Source organism: Hyaena hyaena, unplaced genomic scaffold, assembly GCF_003009895.1.
Source record: "Hyaena hyaena isolate Hyena2069 unplaced genomic scaffold, ASM300989v1 scaffold_0, whole genome shotgun sequence".
Taxonomy (NCBI): Eukaryota; Metazoa; Chordata; class Mammalia; order Carnivora; family Hyaenidae; genus Hyaena; species Hyaena hyaena.
The window spans coordinates 14,862,955-14,877,872 of NW_024080632.1; the positions used below are offsets into that span (position 1 = coordinate 14,862,955).

The following is a 14,918-nucleotide window of genomic DNA, read 5'->3' on the forward strand; positions in this document are numbered from 1 at the left end:
GCCGGGGCGCGCCAGGCGACGCGAGGCTGAGGCCCGGGGAGCCCCTGCGCGCCGCCAGGGGCCATGGGCGCGTGAGAGCCCGGCGCGCGCCGCCCCTGCTGCAGCTCAAGAGCTCGCACGCCCGGTGTACCGTCCTCCTGGCCATTCCCACGTCCGCCCTGCGCCACCCAGACCAGTTATTTCGCGGCGCCGAGGCCACCGGGACTGCGTCTGAGCCTCCGCCGCCCGCTGCCGCCGCCGCGGCTGCCGCTGCTCTCCAGCTTCCCCTCCCCCCACACCCCGGGCTTGGAGTAGGAGGAGGAGGGGCCGGTGCATTCTCGCCGCTGCTCTTTGCAACCTGCGGGGGCCGGTGCATGCCCGGCGAGGAGTCGGGGCCGCTGCAGGTGCGTGCAGCCCCGGAGGAGACGACCCCCTCCCGCCCCCCGGGCGGACCTGGGGGCTGCGAGCCGCGGGCGGGCGGTCGAGCGAGAGGAAGCAACAAAGACAGGCTGCAGCTGGGGCCGGCGAGAGGGGCCGCGGCCGCCCGGCTCCTGGCGCGGGCGGAGAGGGCGCCCCGGGGAGCGGCGCGGGCCGAGCTGCAGCCCTGAGCAGGACCCCGAGGGGAGGCGCAGCGCCGCCCGCCGGACGCGGTGAGCACAGGCCCCGGCGAGGATGCGCCGCCTGAGAGCTCGCACGGCCCGGGTCCCGGGCGGGCACGACCCACGCTGAGCCGAGAGACCCGCCACCGCCGACTTCGGACGGCGCGGGTCGGTGCCTGGATCACCCTCACCGACAGCGTCCCTTTCCACCCGGAGAGAGGCATCGGCCCCCAAGGGGGGCTCCCTCAGGCAACCTCTGCCGCCTCTGCATGGCTGCGACCTGGCGAGCGGAGAGTCGTCGCCGCTGAGACCTGGTGCCCTTCAACGGCCTGGCTGATCTGGTGAGTTGCGCGGGGCGGGGTTCCGGGCTGGAGCTGGGGGCACTCCCTGGCTTCTGGGCTGCCGGATCGGAAATAAAGGGGCCCTGAGCTGTTGGGAATCTTGAAGCATTGGTGCTCCTTGTCTCCCCCCGCGCCCAAGCCCCTTTCCCTCTCACCCGCAACTTGTCTAGACCGGCCAAGCGGCCGGAGTGGAGGTGAGGGCCGGTTGTGGGGACTCCACGGAGCCCTGGGCGAGGCGTCCGCCAGAGAGGAAAGGTCATCCTACCCCTAAAGCCAACAGACAAAGGTAGCAGCTCTGTCATCCGAAAATTCCCGGGGAACTCCCGCGTCATGGAGGGCTGGAACCCTGGGGTTCTTCCAAGCAGCCTCTGAGAGCCTCAGGGGACAAATCAGCTCAGAGGGGGATGTAGAGCCCTGGCCATGCAGGTGGCTGCGTTTGAAGATTGTGCCCCCCCAAGGCTAGACCATAGCAGGGTCTCCTGTACAGCCCTCGTTCCTCAAAAAATCTTGCAAGGATGGTGGGTGCCCCAGTGGGGCCACAGCGTGACGTCACTGCCAGGCTTCCTACGTCACGGGTTGCTGGGGCGCCGCGACTTGCCTTGACCCAGGGCCGGAGGGGGCGGGGTCGTGGTAACCCCAGGCGGGACCTGATGCCTTTGGGTAATGGAGGGGTGAAGGCAGATTCCCCCACTCTCAACTATAGTCCTCTGACCTAAATCGCCAGCTCTTCGATGAGGTGGGGGAGGGAAGCACAGTGCCAGCTGTCCCTGCTGAAGCTCCTCCCCCCAAGGACAGGTGTTCAGCTTTGCCCATATAGCCTGGCACTGCCTGGGGGCTCAGGACTGCCAAACAGAGCAACTTTATGCTTTCAAAAGGGATGCTACTGCAAAAGCCTCAAACCCCACCATACACACATCCAGCAGGCTGAAGTTCCCAGGGTCCTTGGAGAGATGGGGGACCCCTGCCTTAAAACAGGCCACTTTCACTCAGGAAAAAGTGTGTGCTCCCCCAGCCAGGAAAGCTGCTGCCTGCCACCCCCCAAGTTGGGTTCCGCCTGCTGCACAGCCCCAGGATGAAGGGTCTTGGCCAAGCCCGAACTCCTGTCTGCTCTGCTCGCCTTTTGGTATTTAAGATGATTTTGACAGGCACAGTGTGGTGCTCATTAAGTGAACGGAGGGCAAGTCAGGCCCGTCGGTGCCAAGGTCTGAATGAAGTGTGCCCCTGCCAGGGGCCAGCTTTGATGGGGGTCAGGCACCAGCCCTCTCTTCCCCACACCCTCCAGGCACTGGGGTGTTCCTTGTGAAGGCCCAGAGATCCCCCCAACCCCCAGCTAGTATCCTACTGCTGGTTCTTTGATTTCTTTTCTGAGTTCCTTCCAGCAATTGCTACCATTGTCGGATGTGGGTGAAACGGCCGAGATCACATTTTGAGGTAAAGGTTAGAGAACTGTCATTGCTTCAGCGTGGGGTTGGGTGAGAGCAGAGGGAAGTGTGTGTGTGTGTGTGTGTGTGTGTGTGTGTGTGTGTGTGTGTCGGGGGTGGGGGTCATTATGAGAAGCCAGGCCCTCGTCTCTCCGCAGCCAGCATTTTTTCTCTTCTTCTACCCAGCTCTCCAGCTAGATTAACAGGTCAATAAATATCAGTGGAGCTGCTTTTGGGGGCTTGGCAGGGAGATGATATTTCCAGCTGAAATGGTGTCGTTAAACACACAGGCTTCCAAGGACAGAGCAACAGCAGATGGGGGGAGAAGTGGGAGAGGTGGGCAGAAGGGCTGTTTGCACTGCCTCTCGAAGCTTCCCGGTTTAGAAACAAACCCGGAGCGCGCGCCAGAGCTCCACAAACACAGGCAGTTGGAGGCCCTCCGTGGAGTATTTACACTTCCACAGCCAAAGCGGAGGGAAAGGCTGTCAGAATTGGGCAATTCCTTCTGTTCCCTTCCCTGGGCTTGGCAATAGCACCAGGCGACGAGCAGGAGGGAGTGCCAGCTTACCCAGCGTCTCCCTGTGTGCCAAGCATTGTATAGGATCTCAGTTACTGCTTGGAGTGGCCTGTGTGCTGCGGCCCATTTTACAGACGAGAAACAGGCTCAGGTGCTCAGCCAGGCAGCCTCAGAGGTTTGGCTCTGACGTGCCTTGGCTACGGAGTCCACAGGTCTTCCCGCACCCTTCCACGGGTGGAGGACGCCTTATGCCACTTGTTGGACCGGGTCCTTGCAAAAGTCTGGGGGCTGTTGGCTATGGAGGGAGTCTGGCCTCACCAGGTTCCTTCCTGCACCGAAACCTGGGTGTGAATCCTGCCTCCCCATTACCTACAGGATAGTTTTGAGCAGAGCAGCAACTTCTGTCCGGGCCTTGGGGACAGTGTGCTCCCCTCACCCCTGGCACCCCTTTTCTCCAGCACTGGGGGAAGGAAGGTGGGACAGGAAGCCTGCCTGGCTAGAGGGGTTGAGAGAGCTGGCCCTAGGCTCCTTGTCACTGCCCCTCAGGGCTCCCCTCGGCGCGGGGTGAGGCTTCACCCAGTTACTGCAGGGACCCTTTCAGGAGGCACTTAGCTGGTAGGGAAGTCAAGGATGTAGACTGGTCAGTGGCAACTCTGGTACACGTGGCACGTGACCCAGCCTGGAGGTTGAGAAGGGCCCTCTGGGAGGGGTACAAGGTGACTCTCAGGACAAATAGGGATCTGCCTGGCAGAGGCGCGCAGTGTTCTGGTCCTTGGGCTCGGCCTGCAAGTGCTGGGGTGTGCTGAATGAGAGGGGGTGGCCTCCGGGTGGGTGTGTCCCCGAGACTTGAGTAGATGGGAGAGGTTTAAGCAGGGGAGAGGACCCGGCAGGGCTCCCTCAACGGGGATGGTAACCCCGGGCAGTCTCCTCTCTCAAGGTTAGCTCCCTCCCCCCAGCCCCCAGTAATCCTTATCACTTGTCTAATTCCATGTAAGCTCACCCATCCCCTATCCCTTCTGAGCGCCACAGTTGCTCTGGCCGGGTAGGGGGCGGGGCTGGGCTGCGTTGCTTAACCCCCAGTGGTGGGCAGTGGTTCGTGGTTCAGAGCCAGGCTATGGAATGGGTCCACCCTTGTTGGCTGTGTGACCTTGGTGAGTAGCTTTGCCTTTCTGGGCCTCATCCTCAGAACAGGGCCTTGAATGACATTTCCTGCCTCTCCTGGAGCCAAAGAAAGGCTGCGGGGTAGGCAGGGACCCTTCCAGCTGCCTCGCTGGGTCTCCCACCCACCTACCCAGTGCACCCCACGTGGTGAGCACACGTGGCTCCCATCTGAGCTCGGCCGGGGCCTGGCTAGGGGCCCCTCCCCAACCTTTCCTGTCCCCCTCCACCTTCCTGCCCCTCACAAACCCGAGGAAGCAAACCGAGCAGCTCATATTCATGAACCGTAATTCAATCAGGCGGCGATTCCTCTGGGCTCGGGGCGGGGGTGAGAACGAGGAGGCGCGCACAAAAGGGCCGCTTTATTACCTCCCGCGGGCCGGGAATTGCTGCTCTCCCCCAGCAGCGGCTGGAGCCGCCTTTATTGTGTTAACCCATTTGCGTGTCAAGAGCTATTGTGCGCCTTCTCCGCCTGTGCCGGGCGGACTGCGGGTGGAGGGCCACACGCCGGCCGGTCACCTCCGCGGGCACCGCCCACCGCCCTGATTGGTTGCTAAGTGATTTGCATCCAAGGTAATCACTTTTATCTCAGAAGGATGTCGACTATAATTATAAGCTACTGACATCTTTTGAAATCTGCCTAATGACTATTTTAGTCTGCACTGGGCTGGGGGTGGGGAAGGGGATTCTGGAGGCTGGGGTGGGCGGGGAGGAGGCTGGAAGGGGGATGGATTCCTTACACCTGGACCATTGATTCGTTAGTTGAGAAATATCCCAGTGCCTACCGCCTGCCTCGAACAAAAGAGGGGTTCCGCATGAATCCGGGTTGCATTTGCGTGGGCGGAGTTAGTACCATTTCAGAGATGGGGAAATAGAGGCCCTGGGGAATACGAGCCACGTGCCCAGAATCACATACCCAGTAAGTGGTTGGAACCTGAGCCTCTCGGACCCCCAAATCCATGTGCTGGCCACCGGGTAGGGGTGCAGACAGAAACAATAGTGGTGAGCATGCCTGGAGAGAGTCACCTGTGTACCCCCCAGGGTGGATGTCATAGCCCTAAGAAATGCAGGTGCTGCTACCACCCCCATTTTACTTGGGGGGGAGGGGGACGTGGGCACAGGGAGGCTACTTCACTACCCAAGGTCACAAAGCCAGGAAGTAGCACAAGTATAAAGTCTGTTGGTGGTCAGAAGTGGGGGTGCAGGACACAGCATGGCCAGCTAGAGGAGGATGAAGGAGCAAGCCTGGGCTCCAGCCACCCCCTCCTCCACCCCCTGGGTCCACTCAGGCGCTGGGCATTGGGGTGGGCAAGGACACCCTGCCGGCCTCGGGGCAGGTGGCAGAGCTCTAAGGAATCGGGTGGCCCACAGCCTCCACAGGGAGGAAGATGAGTTTGCAACTAATTCGATTTCTGGTCAGAGCCCGAGCAGGGCTGGAGGAGAGACATGGAGGAGGGAAAAACCAGGCTGGTCACGGAGGGCTTCCTGACAGAGGGGGCTCATTCCCTCCAGCCTGAGGACTGGATGGATCTGCCCAGCATGGAGTAGAGATGATGTTGCTGGCAGAGGGACTTTGAGATTCAGTGGCATGACCAGGAAGGGCAGGGGAGCTTATAAGAGGGCAGAAGTAAAGGGAGAAAGACTAGGAGGGTATGCAGGGTCTTGAGTGCTGAACTAAGTACTTGACATGTCCAGAGGCAGAACAGCCTGAAGCCAGTGAAGGCCTCTGGGGTGGGGGGAGGGGGCGGCAGTGGGGTGGGGTATGTTGTTGGTGCTGAAGAGGTCAGTCTGGCAACCTTTGCCAGGAGTTGCAGATTAGGATAGAACCCTGGGCTCTTGCATTCTCACTGGCTGTGTGTCCTCAGACAGGCCACTTCACCTCTCTGGGCCTCACGCTTCTCATCTGTTCAAGGAAGTAATAACAGTTTTCTCCCTGGCTTGTGGATGAGATGAGCTTGAGTGTGCAGTGTCCTCGGGTGAGTCTGAGCCCTTCAGAAGTGGGTGGGCTCAGGCACAGGCCCCAGCCAGTCTCCCTGGCCCCAGAGCAAACCAGCATCCTGGCCACAGCAGCTGTTTGGGGCCCTGGGAGCCCTTGCCATTGTGCAGAGGGCACAGAGGACAAAGACCTGGGCGGTCAGGGGGGAAGGCCGAGGCTGGCTGAGAACAGGCTCCTAGGGACAAGGACTTAATGATGCAGAACTTAATGACCCAGAGTCTGTGGGGAGGGGGGTCTCCCTCGGAGGAGGGGGCAGGTCCAGCCGCCAGCTGTCTGCTCCGGGACGCGCTGCCAAGGCAGGGGCAGCTGCCCCATGGGGTCCAGGTCCGAGCTTGGCACTGGTAGGTGCAGAGGTGGTGGGGCCTTCCACCCTGCAGTCCCTGGGCCTGAATTTGGGGCTTGGCCCTGGCCCTGAGCATCCGCAGGACCTCAGTCTCCTCATCTGTCGGATGGGCCGGGGGTCTGCCTGGGAGGGCAGCTGCGAGGCTTGGCAGTAACCCACAGCAAGCGAGCAGTAAACAGGAACTGCTATTTTTACTCTTTATTCATCCGTTCATTCAGAGAGATCACGGCTCCGTGCCAGGCTCCCCGCCAGGTGCTGGGGACGCAGAGATGAACGAGCCCAGTCGCCTTAAAAGGTGGTGAGGCCTCAGACACACCATCATAGTGCAGTGGGGCTGTCACCACAGTACGAGAATTCACAGTGTGCAGGCATTGTGCCCGGAGCAGGGGGGGCTGCAGTGAACAAGCCAGATGTGGCCCCTGCCCTCAAAGCACACTGGGAAATCAGAGGTAGAAACTATTTCTACCAGCTGGGATAGCCAGGGAGGGCTCCATGGAGAAGGAGGTATTTTCGACTGCTGACTTTGGAGATTTCTGTCTAAACGCTCCAGACTAAGCTTCTGTTTGGGCATTTTGGCCAGTCATGTAATCCCCATATGATTGTGGCAAGGGTGTTTTTATCCCGGTTGTATACCTGAAGACACTGAGGCCCAGCAAGGCAAAATGACAGCCCAGGGCCTCGCGGCAGGATGACAGAACCCCTCTGCCCTCCGTGCAAGCTCCTGTCTGTCCCCCCTCCCCCCGTGAGAGTACCAGGCTGGGTGGGTGGGGTGGGGCTGTCCCGGGAGGGTCCTTGGGCAGGGACGGAGGGGATCTAGTTCTGAGCCAGCTGTTTTGTTTATGGAACGCACGACCTTGAGCGAGTTACCTCCCACCCCAGCCCGGCCTCAGCTGCGTCCTCTGTAAAATGTCAAGGATGGCAAATCTGTGGCAGGCCTGGCTTGCCTTCCACTGCTGTGCCCTTGGCAGACCTCGCCAATCAATCGCTGCTCTCTTCCCCTGCTGAGTTCTTCCCCTGACCTTGGGTTCTTTCCAGGGCGCCGGGCAGGCAGCTCCAATCCACCAGTGGGGCCTGGGAGCTGAAGCCGGCTTGCCTGCGTGGCCTTGACGAGCTCATAGGCCACACGGGCCCATCTCCATATGCTACCAGAATAAGGGCCTCTGGGGGACCTTCGCTGAGGATTTGGTTGTTCAACAGTCATAGGAACTGTTTGTTGAGGTGTAAGTTCCCTTCCTCCAGCGCCCTACCAAACCTGTCTGTGTGGCCCGGTGCCTGCTCATTGCAAGTGCTCCAGGTGATTCCAGATGCTTTCAGTCTTTATAACAATAATAGCACTGAGTGAGCTCTTCCTGAGAGCTTGGTCCTTCTTGGATACTCGGTCATTCATCATTCTGCAGAGCACTTGCAACATGCCCCTCAGCACCTCTAGCAAGTAATCTTAACCCATTTTAGAGATGAGAAAACTGAGGCTCAGAGCCAGTAAGCAGAAGAGGGTAATGCCCTCGCTGAGTGGCTAGCTGACCATCACACTCCGGTCTTGAGGTCCACAGCCTGAAGCAGGACTGAGGGTGGCAGGCAGACAGGGCAGGCTTCCTGGAGAAGGTGTCATGGAAGGCCTTAAAGCCCGGTGGGCTTCTGACAGGTAGGGCTAAGTCTTCTAAGGAAGGGACGGTGGCCCCCTCTGGGGGAAAGGAACAGCGTGAGAAGCAGCCCGGAGGCAGGCTGGCAGCTGTGACTAAGTGTGGGTTGAGGGACCAGCATGTGGCTAGATGTGGCTGGAATATGGAGACACGGGGGCGGGGGGCCGTTGGAAGGAGCCAGGGCTGGTCTTGGCATGTGGACTCCGTGGTAGGGACCTGTGGTAGTAGCTCTTTGAGCAGAAGAAAGCTCCATTCCCATCTCAGCGTCTTTCTTCCGCATCTCCTTGAACCCAGGGCGAGGTCGGCCGGTGCTCTGGGCTGCCCCTGCCCTACCTGAAGCCTTACCTTGAACAGGTGGAAGGAATAAATGACCGAGTGCTCAGTGGCCTGGCTGTCCTGCCTGACAGGGGCCCAGCTGCAGGGAGGAGAGAGGCCAGAGGCCTGGGGCGGTGGCCAGGGGAGGGAGCCAGGTGGGCCCCAGGGGCCAAGGCTCACCGCCCAGCACGCCTCACCTTGCTGTCCGTCCCCAAAGCCCCTCGTAGACCTTCCTGCAGTGCTGTCCATGTCTGGCGGGCAGCCTGGACCCGGTGCTTGGGGGGATAAAAGATGAAGGTTCGTGACCATTTTTTAACTCAATAAAGGGAAAGACAAGCTGCAGGCTGCAGGCCGGAGATATAATTAGTTCGCAGCAGTGGCGCTTTCTTGATTTAGCTTCTGAGAGAACAAGACAAGGATGTTATACCCAATTAGCAGTAACATCCAGTCGGAGCCTCAATAGGTGAGATAACAAGCTATTTTTATGACTTTTCTTTCCCAGCTTGGAAGGGGCGGGGGAAAGGGGGTATCAGGGCCTTATTTCTTTTCATCAGGGAACAATTATTAGCGATCTCAGGATTTCCCAAAGCCAAATGATACATTTGTTAACCCAAACAAGCGAGCATCCCCGGGGTGGCCGCTGGGGCGGCAGGCTGGCATTTTGAGGCCAAGAGCAGTAGAAGGGGCGCAGGCCCCTTGTCCCTATTCTAGAAGCCCTCTGCAAAGGCTCCCAAATGCGGAGAGCCTGTTGGTTTGGCAACGGAAGCCCGGGCCCCTGAGATATTCTCGATGCTTGCCTCGATTTCCCTACCTGCTTCACAGAGGCATACGGAGGCCTGGCCACTTCCCCTGGGGACGGGGGAGGAGCCAATTCTGGCTCTTGGCGGTCCTTCCTGGCACCGCCTGGCTCCTCAGCCTTAAACCTGCCAGTGCACTCCACTTACTGGACCCCCATCACGGCCCACGCTGCTCGCCCACCCTCCTGCCTGTGCTCATCCCGGACCCAGGCTCTGGCAGGGCTGAGCGGTGATTAGCTCCTCTCTCTCCCCCCTCATTACCCCCACAGCCGGGGCACCAAGCCCTAGCCAAGTCTCTGCCGGGCTGGGAAACCCTGCCAAGCCCCACCCCAACCGCCTGGCCACACTCCCGACTCCTGGCGAGGGCTGGGGGGTGCCCAGAGAGGAAGCTGGCCTGGCTGTCCTGCCCCCCATCGGCTTGGGCCCCAAGCCCAGGGCAGGTTTCGGGGCCTCCGCCCGTCCCGCAGAACCCGGCCCCGCCCTGCCCTGAGCCCCAGCTCCCTGTCAGTGTGGAGCCCCACACTCGAGGTTCAAACAACTGACAAACCCAGCCATGCAAAGTGGGAGTTTAATTGCAAACAGTTTTTATGGATCATGGGCCCATCTGTGCCACCATATGCAAAAGGGAAAAAAAAAATCCCCATTAAAAAATTTTTTTTTCTCCCTGCCCCACACCCCACACTGACTCCAAAAGAAACATTTGCTGAGGTTTTTCTGGCTGGAGCCACGCACAGAGCAGGGACCCATTGAGGGGACTTCCTGTAGAGAGGGCCTGGCAAAGCCAGGGGGCTGGGTGGGACCGGGGTGGCTGCTGAAGAGAGGCTATGACCTCCTCAAACTTTGAACAATTTGAACCCCCCCTCCCCCCGCCCCGCCCTAATTCTTTCACTGCTCTGGGCCTTTGCACGTGCCATGTAGTTGTCCAGGAACCCGCTGTTCTTTTGCAGCCACCTCTCGCTGATCCTGTTTGCATGTTGTCTACAGTAAGACTTGTCCCGGAGTGGGCCCTGCCCAGCGTTGATGGAAATGTGGGAAAGAATGGTGTCCTGGGAACAGAGGAGGAGCTTCCTCTTTCATTTCTAGCCCAGCAGGAAGGGGCTGCCCAGGGCCTCACAGATTTCCTTTCTTCCTGGTGATCTGGGCCTCCTGCCACGGTACCCAGATGAGACCCTCTTGAGGGGTCAGCCCTCCGCAGGCCCTCAGAAAGGACTTTTACCCGCGACCCAAGTGAACTGGTCATCAGGTGGGTCCGAGAGGACTCCCCTCTGAGGCAGCCTTGCCAGGGTTTGATTGCCCGGGTGACTTCATTTCTCCCTCTCTGTGCCTCAGTTGCTCCCTCTGTAAGATGGGGATAAGTCGATGGGATATCGCATCCGAAGTGCATTTATATCTGTCGTGTCTCTTTCCCAAAGGAAGGGTCTTTGCTTTGTTCCCAGGTTCCTGAGGAGGACACTCAGTGTGTGTGAGCAAGTGAAGGGGTTAGAAGACCCTCCTGGAGGGCCTGAGACACGGGCTCCGTGGCTGGCCAGAAATCCAGGGTTTTTCCACCCTTTCTGTGGGAGTCTAGGAACCAGTCTGCAGTCTGGGGGGATTCTGAACCCCCAGTTCTGCAGATGAAGAAAACAGGCTCAGAGAGATCAAGGGCCTCCTCCGAGGTCCTGCAGCTGGCACTGGAGTGCTGACCTGTGTGCCTCTGCCAGCCAGGTCCCTGCTGCTCACGTTATAGGTGAAGAAGGGCAGGCACTGAGCAGAGAGGGGGTTTGGCCAAGGTCACATGGCAGAGAAAGAGCTGCCAGTGTTTGTGGGGCTCTTCCTACCCCACGTCCTAAGATGAGGGATCTGAGGCCCTCCAGCCCCGGAGCCACACCTCCGCCCTCCCTCCTCCTGCCCCGGGTCTGCGCCCAGGATCACTGTGCCTGTGGGGTTTGCCCATCAACTTAACAAGCCAGCAGATTGGCATGTGCTGGCAGCCAGGTCCCAAGCGGGGGTCCTGGTGCCCACGGCCCGGGACCTGGTGCAGCCCTCCTGCAGGTCCTCTGGGACCCAGGCGGGCACAGGCTGGTCAGAGCCCTGGCAGGAGCCCAGGCCAGGCCCCAGGCAGCCCGCCCCCCACCCGGCAGCGATCACCAGCTCCCGTTGTAATCATTAAAACTATTAGAAGGAAATGTTCGCTTGAAGCAAATGTCAGGCGCCGAGTTGTGCTTTGTAAACGCTCACAATTAATGCCAATCAGGCCCGGAAAAAAGCCGGCCCGGAATCCTGTCTGTTTCGTCTCATTTGTCAGCTGGTGCCGCTCCATGTTGCACATTTTCATACAATTGCTATAAACATAAAAGGGAACCTCCACAGTGTTCCTGGGCGCCCGGATAGTATGCGCCGGCTTAATTACTCGGTATTCCGCTGCTCACTTGGCCGCCCCGAGCCGGTGGGAGAGAGGAGAGGGGGACCTTGTGCGGCAGGGTGAGGGCTTCTGGAGGGCAGCCAGGGGGGTGGGTCAGGCCCCAGGCTCAGGTCTCCTGTCCCACCCTCCGCGGGCCGCATGGCCCATGGAGCCGAGGCCGGCTGTGAAACGAGCAAAAAACTGCCAGAACACGTTTGCAGAACCCTCGAGCAGAAAAGGGGGAGTCACATAGAATCCACCGGATTCTGTCGGCTTCGAACCCTGAGCGCCTCTCCCGGAGTGATCCAGCAGGTTTGTCGCCCTCCAGCACACCAAGCATGGAATGGCTTGTCAGCTGGGCCTCAGTTTCCCCATCTGTGAGTTGGGAGTGACAGGTCGGTGGTCAGGAGTTCAGGCCGTGCCCTGGGCTGAGGGCAGCCAGCGGCTTGTTCTCACCGGGCTGTTGTACCGGCCATTGGAGAGCCGGCTGCCCTTCTGACCGCCGGGAGCGTGCGGAGCTTCACGGATGGAAGCGGGGTTGGGAATCTGACCTGGCTCACTGGACTGCAGAGCCTGTCACCACTGTGTCACCCCCGCCGCACACTCTCAGGGTCGAGGGGAGCCGATAAACCTGGCAGTCCCAGCACACAGTTGGTGTTTCTTAAACGATAGCTGTGCCATCCTGTGGGCTGCAGATGGGCGGGGGCAGGAGGGGCCTCACGAAGGTCAGCACCAGCTTAGGAGGACCTTGCTGGATGGAGAGTGGGGGATGGAGTGGTCCACAGGGGGCGCCGTGTCCCCTCCCTCCCCGGGGGCCTGCAGAACCCCAGGGCGGGGCTCCCCCAGTTGCCTCTAATCTGGCTCTGAGGTGCTGACTGTGTGCTAGCCCCTGCACTGAGCCCTCAGGAGCCCCAAAAGTTGGGCATCATCTCCATTGTACAGATGAGAAAACTGAGGTCTAAACTGACCAACGGCTACATGCACAGCTGGGGGCAGCTGGAGCCACCTTCAGGTTCATTGGCCCCGAAATCTTTTTCACACCTTCCTAGCCGCCTCCCCATCGCGGCCTGGACGCAAGGCCTCGCCACACAGCATGCACCCTCCCCAGGCCCCTTTTGAGCTCTCTTGCTCCCCATGGATGGGGTCTTCTAAGGCCAGGCTGGCTTGGCAGGGACACACCGGTCTTTGTGTGGGCCCGAGTAGGCTCGGGCCAGGCTGGGCCACCAGCCGAGCGGGGAGAGGGCGGCGCAGCGCGGCCGGCCAGGGATAAATGCTCAGAGCAGGGAATAGAGGCCCCTTTGTGTGGTGCTCAGTGGGGGGAGGGGGTGCTGCCAGCTGCCACCCTGTGTGACCGGGGAGGCCCGAGCCCTCCACAGGGGTCTGCCCCCAGCCCCGGGGGACTAGCCAGGGAGCCTGTCATCCTCTCCCCCGAAACCACCCGCCACCATTATTTGCCTGCTTTTGTTTTCTGGGACCTTTGGCTGCTCGAGAAGCCAAGGGCAGTCATGACCTGGTTGGCGGTAGTCCTAGTATGTGCCAGCACCAGGCCAGACGCTCCGCCAGCCCTGCAGGTAAAGCGATCGGAAAGGAGACGATAAATATAAAAGTCCCAGCGCACAGTCGGTGTTTTCAGGAATGGTAGCTGCCATCATCCCGCGGCCCGCAGATGGGCTGGGGCAGGAGGGGGCTCGCCTGGCCTGAGGGTCAGCACCAGCCCGGGCAGGTCAAGGGCAGTAGTCCTCTTACCGGTAAAGAGAGGCTCAGGACAGCCGACTGGCCATCCTCACAGCTGCTCACAGGGCCAGAATTTGGCCAACTGCAAAGCCTTTTCTTTCCGTGGAGTTGCCACTGATGCCCTGCTGGTCTTGGGTCCCGGAACCCGGGGCCGCAGCCTGAAGTGCCCGTCTCAGCTGCCCAGGTAGCTTTAGGGAGGCTGTCGGCTGCCTTTGACCCCTGGGCAGGCACCAGGCATCCCTTCCGTCCCTCTGTCCTGGCCAGGCTCTGCACTGGCCCCTGTAGCTTTAGTGGCAGTCGAGGACAGGACCTCGCTGAAGGCTGCCCTACCCGCTCAGCTTTCTCTGAGTCTCCATGTCCAGCAGGGATGGAATAGAATCCCTGCATTGGAGACGTGCCGGGGCGTGGGGGAAATGCTGAGCTTGGAGCCTCCACATGCTCAGGCTTCACGAATGTGGCCTGGGCTCTCTAACACCCCTGCCCCTCCCGAGAGAGGTGAGACGACAGGTGAGGCAGCGTGCAGGTGGCAGGGATGTGGGGTGAGCCTTGGGAGCATAAACACAGGGCAGGGACTGTCTGTTGGGGTTCCTGCCGCAGCCCCATGTTACAGAGAGGCAGACTGAGGCTCACATAGCTTCGGGGACTTGTCAGCGGTCCTGGGATCACAGAGCCCTTAGTCCCTTTCTGACCTCCACCCAACCAACTGGACAGCTGTCCTCTGTAGACACTGACCAATCCCCTATGGGCTGGTGGGGGGCCCAGAAACCCACCGGCAGCCCCGGAGGCCACCTGGCTCCCCATGGCACATTGTAGCAACCTGACACCCCAGCTCGCACCCACCAGGCCATTCCCTGCTCTGTGCCTTTGTCAGACCGGGGCTTCCACTGGGGCCGCCTTCATTGTTCACCCTCCCAACACGCGCGTGCACACACTCCACGCATACCTGCACCTTCTCTGCAGAGTAAGTCCACCTCGCCTCTTCCATCCCGGTGGGGCTTGCGCCCCCCCTCCAGGTCCCATACTCTGCCTTCTGCCACCAGAACCCCAAGTTTTTCACCTCCCCCAGCTCTTCGCTGTGGCACACAGTAGGCTGTCTGTGAAGTCCCAGGCGCAGCCCTGGCCTCAGGGACCTGGTCCCTGCCCAGCCGGAGAAATGGATACAAGCAGATCAGGGACAAGGCTGCCTGTCCCAGGATGGGGTCACGTGCAGGACACCTGGGGAGCAGGAAGCTCTCACCCCAGCCGGCCCTCTTCTCAAGAAGGGAGCCAACCCTTCCAAGCCCCAATGCTGCTCCTGAAATTTATCCATCTTAATTTTAATCCTCCCAAGTTTCACAGATGGGAAAAAGAGCCTCGGGATGGCGGACACTGGCCGAGGCCACACAGCTATTGAGGGCAGAGCCTTGGTCTGAGCCTCAGACCACGTGACCCCAGAGCCCGTGCACGCGTGCGTGCGTGTGTGTGGTGCTCTTCTCCAGGGTGGAAACCTCAGGTGCCCACCGGGGCCAAGCAGGTGACATGATGAATGAAAGCAGGTGCCTCACTGAGCCTCGTGGGGGTGTGGGCTCACTGGTTCCAGAGCTGCCAGTTTTCATTTGTTTATTTTCTTTTTCTTTTTTTTCTTTTTATTTATTTCTAGGAGAGAGAGAGAGAGACAGCGTGAGCAGGGGAGGGCCAGAGAGAGAGGGAGATACAGAC

General features: G+C 60.1%; 1 protein-coding gene across 1 annotated transcript in view; it reads left to right on the top strand.

Annotated features, from left to right (window-relative positions):
- Positions 1-306: 306 nt before the first annotated feature.
- Positions 307-14,918, top strand: part of FAM222A (family with sequence similarity 222 member A) — a 56,055-nt gene continuing 41,443 nt past the window's right edge. Inside the window, exon 1 of the mRNA XM_039226372.1 lies at positions 307-919. The gene's annotated coding sequence lies outside the window, so the exon portion shown is untranslated. The remainder of the gene's footprint in view (positions 920-14,918) is intronic.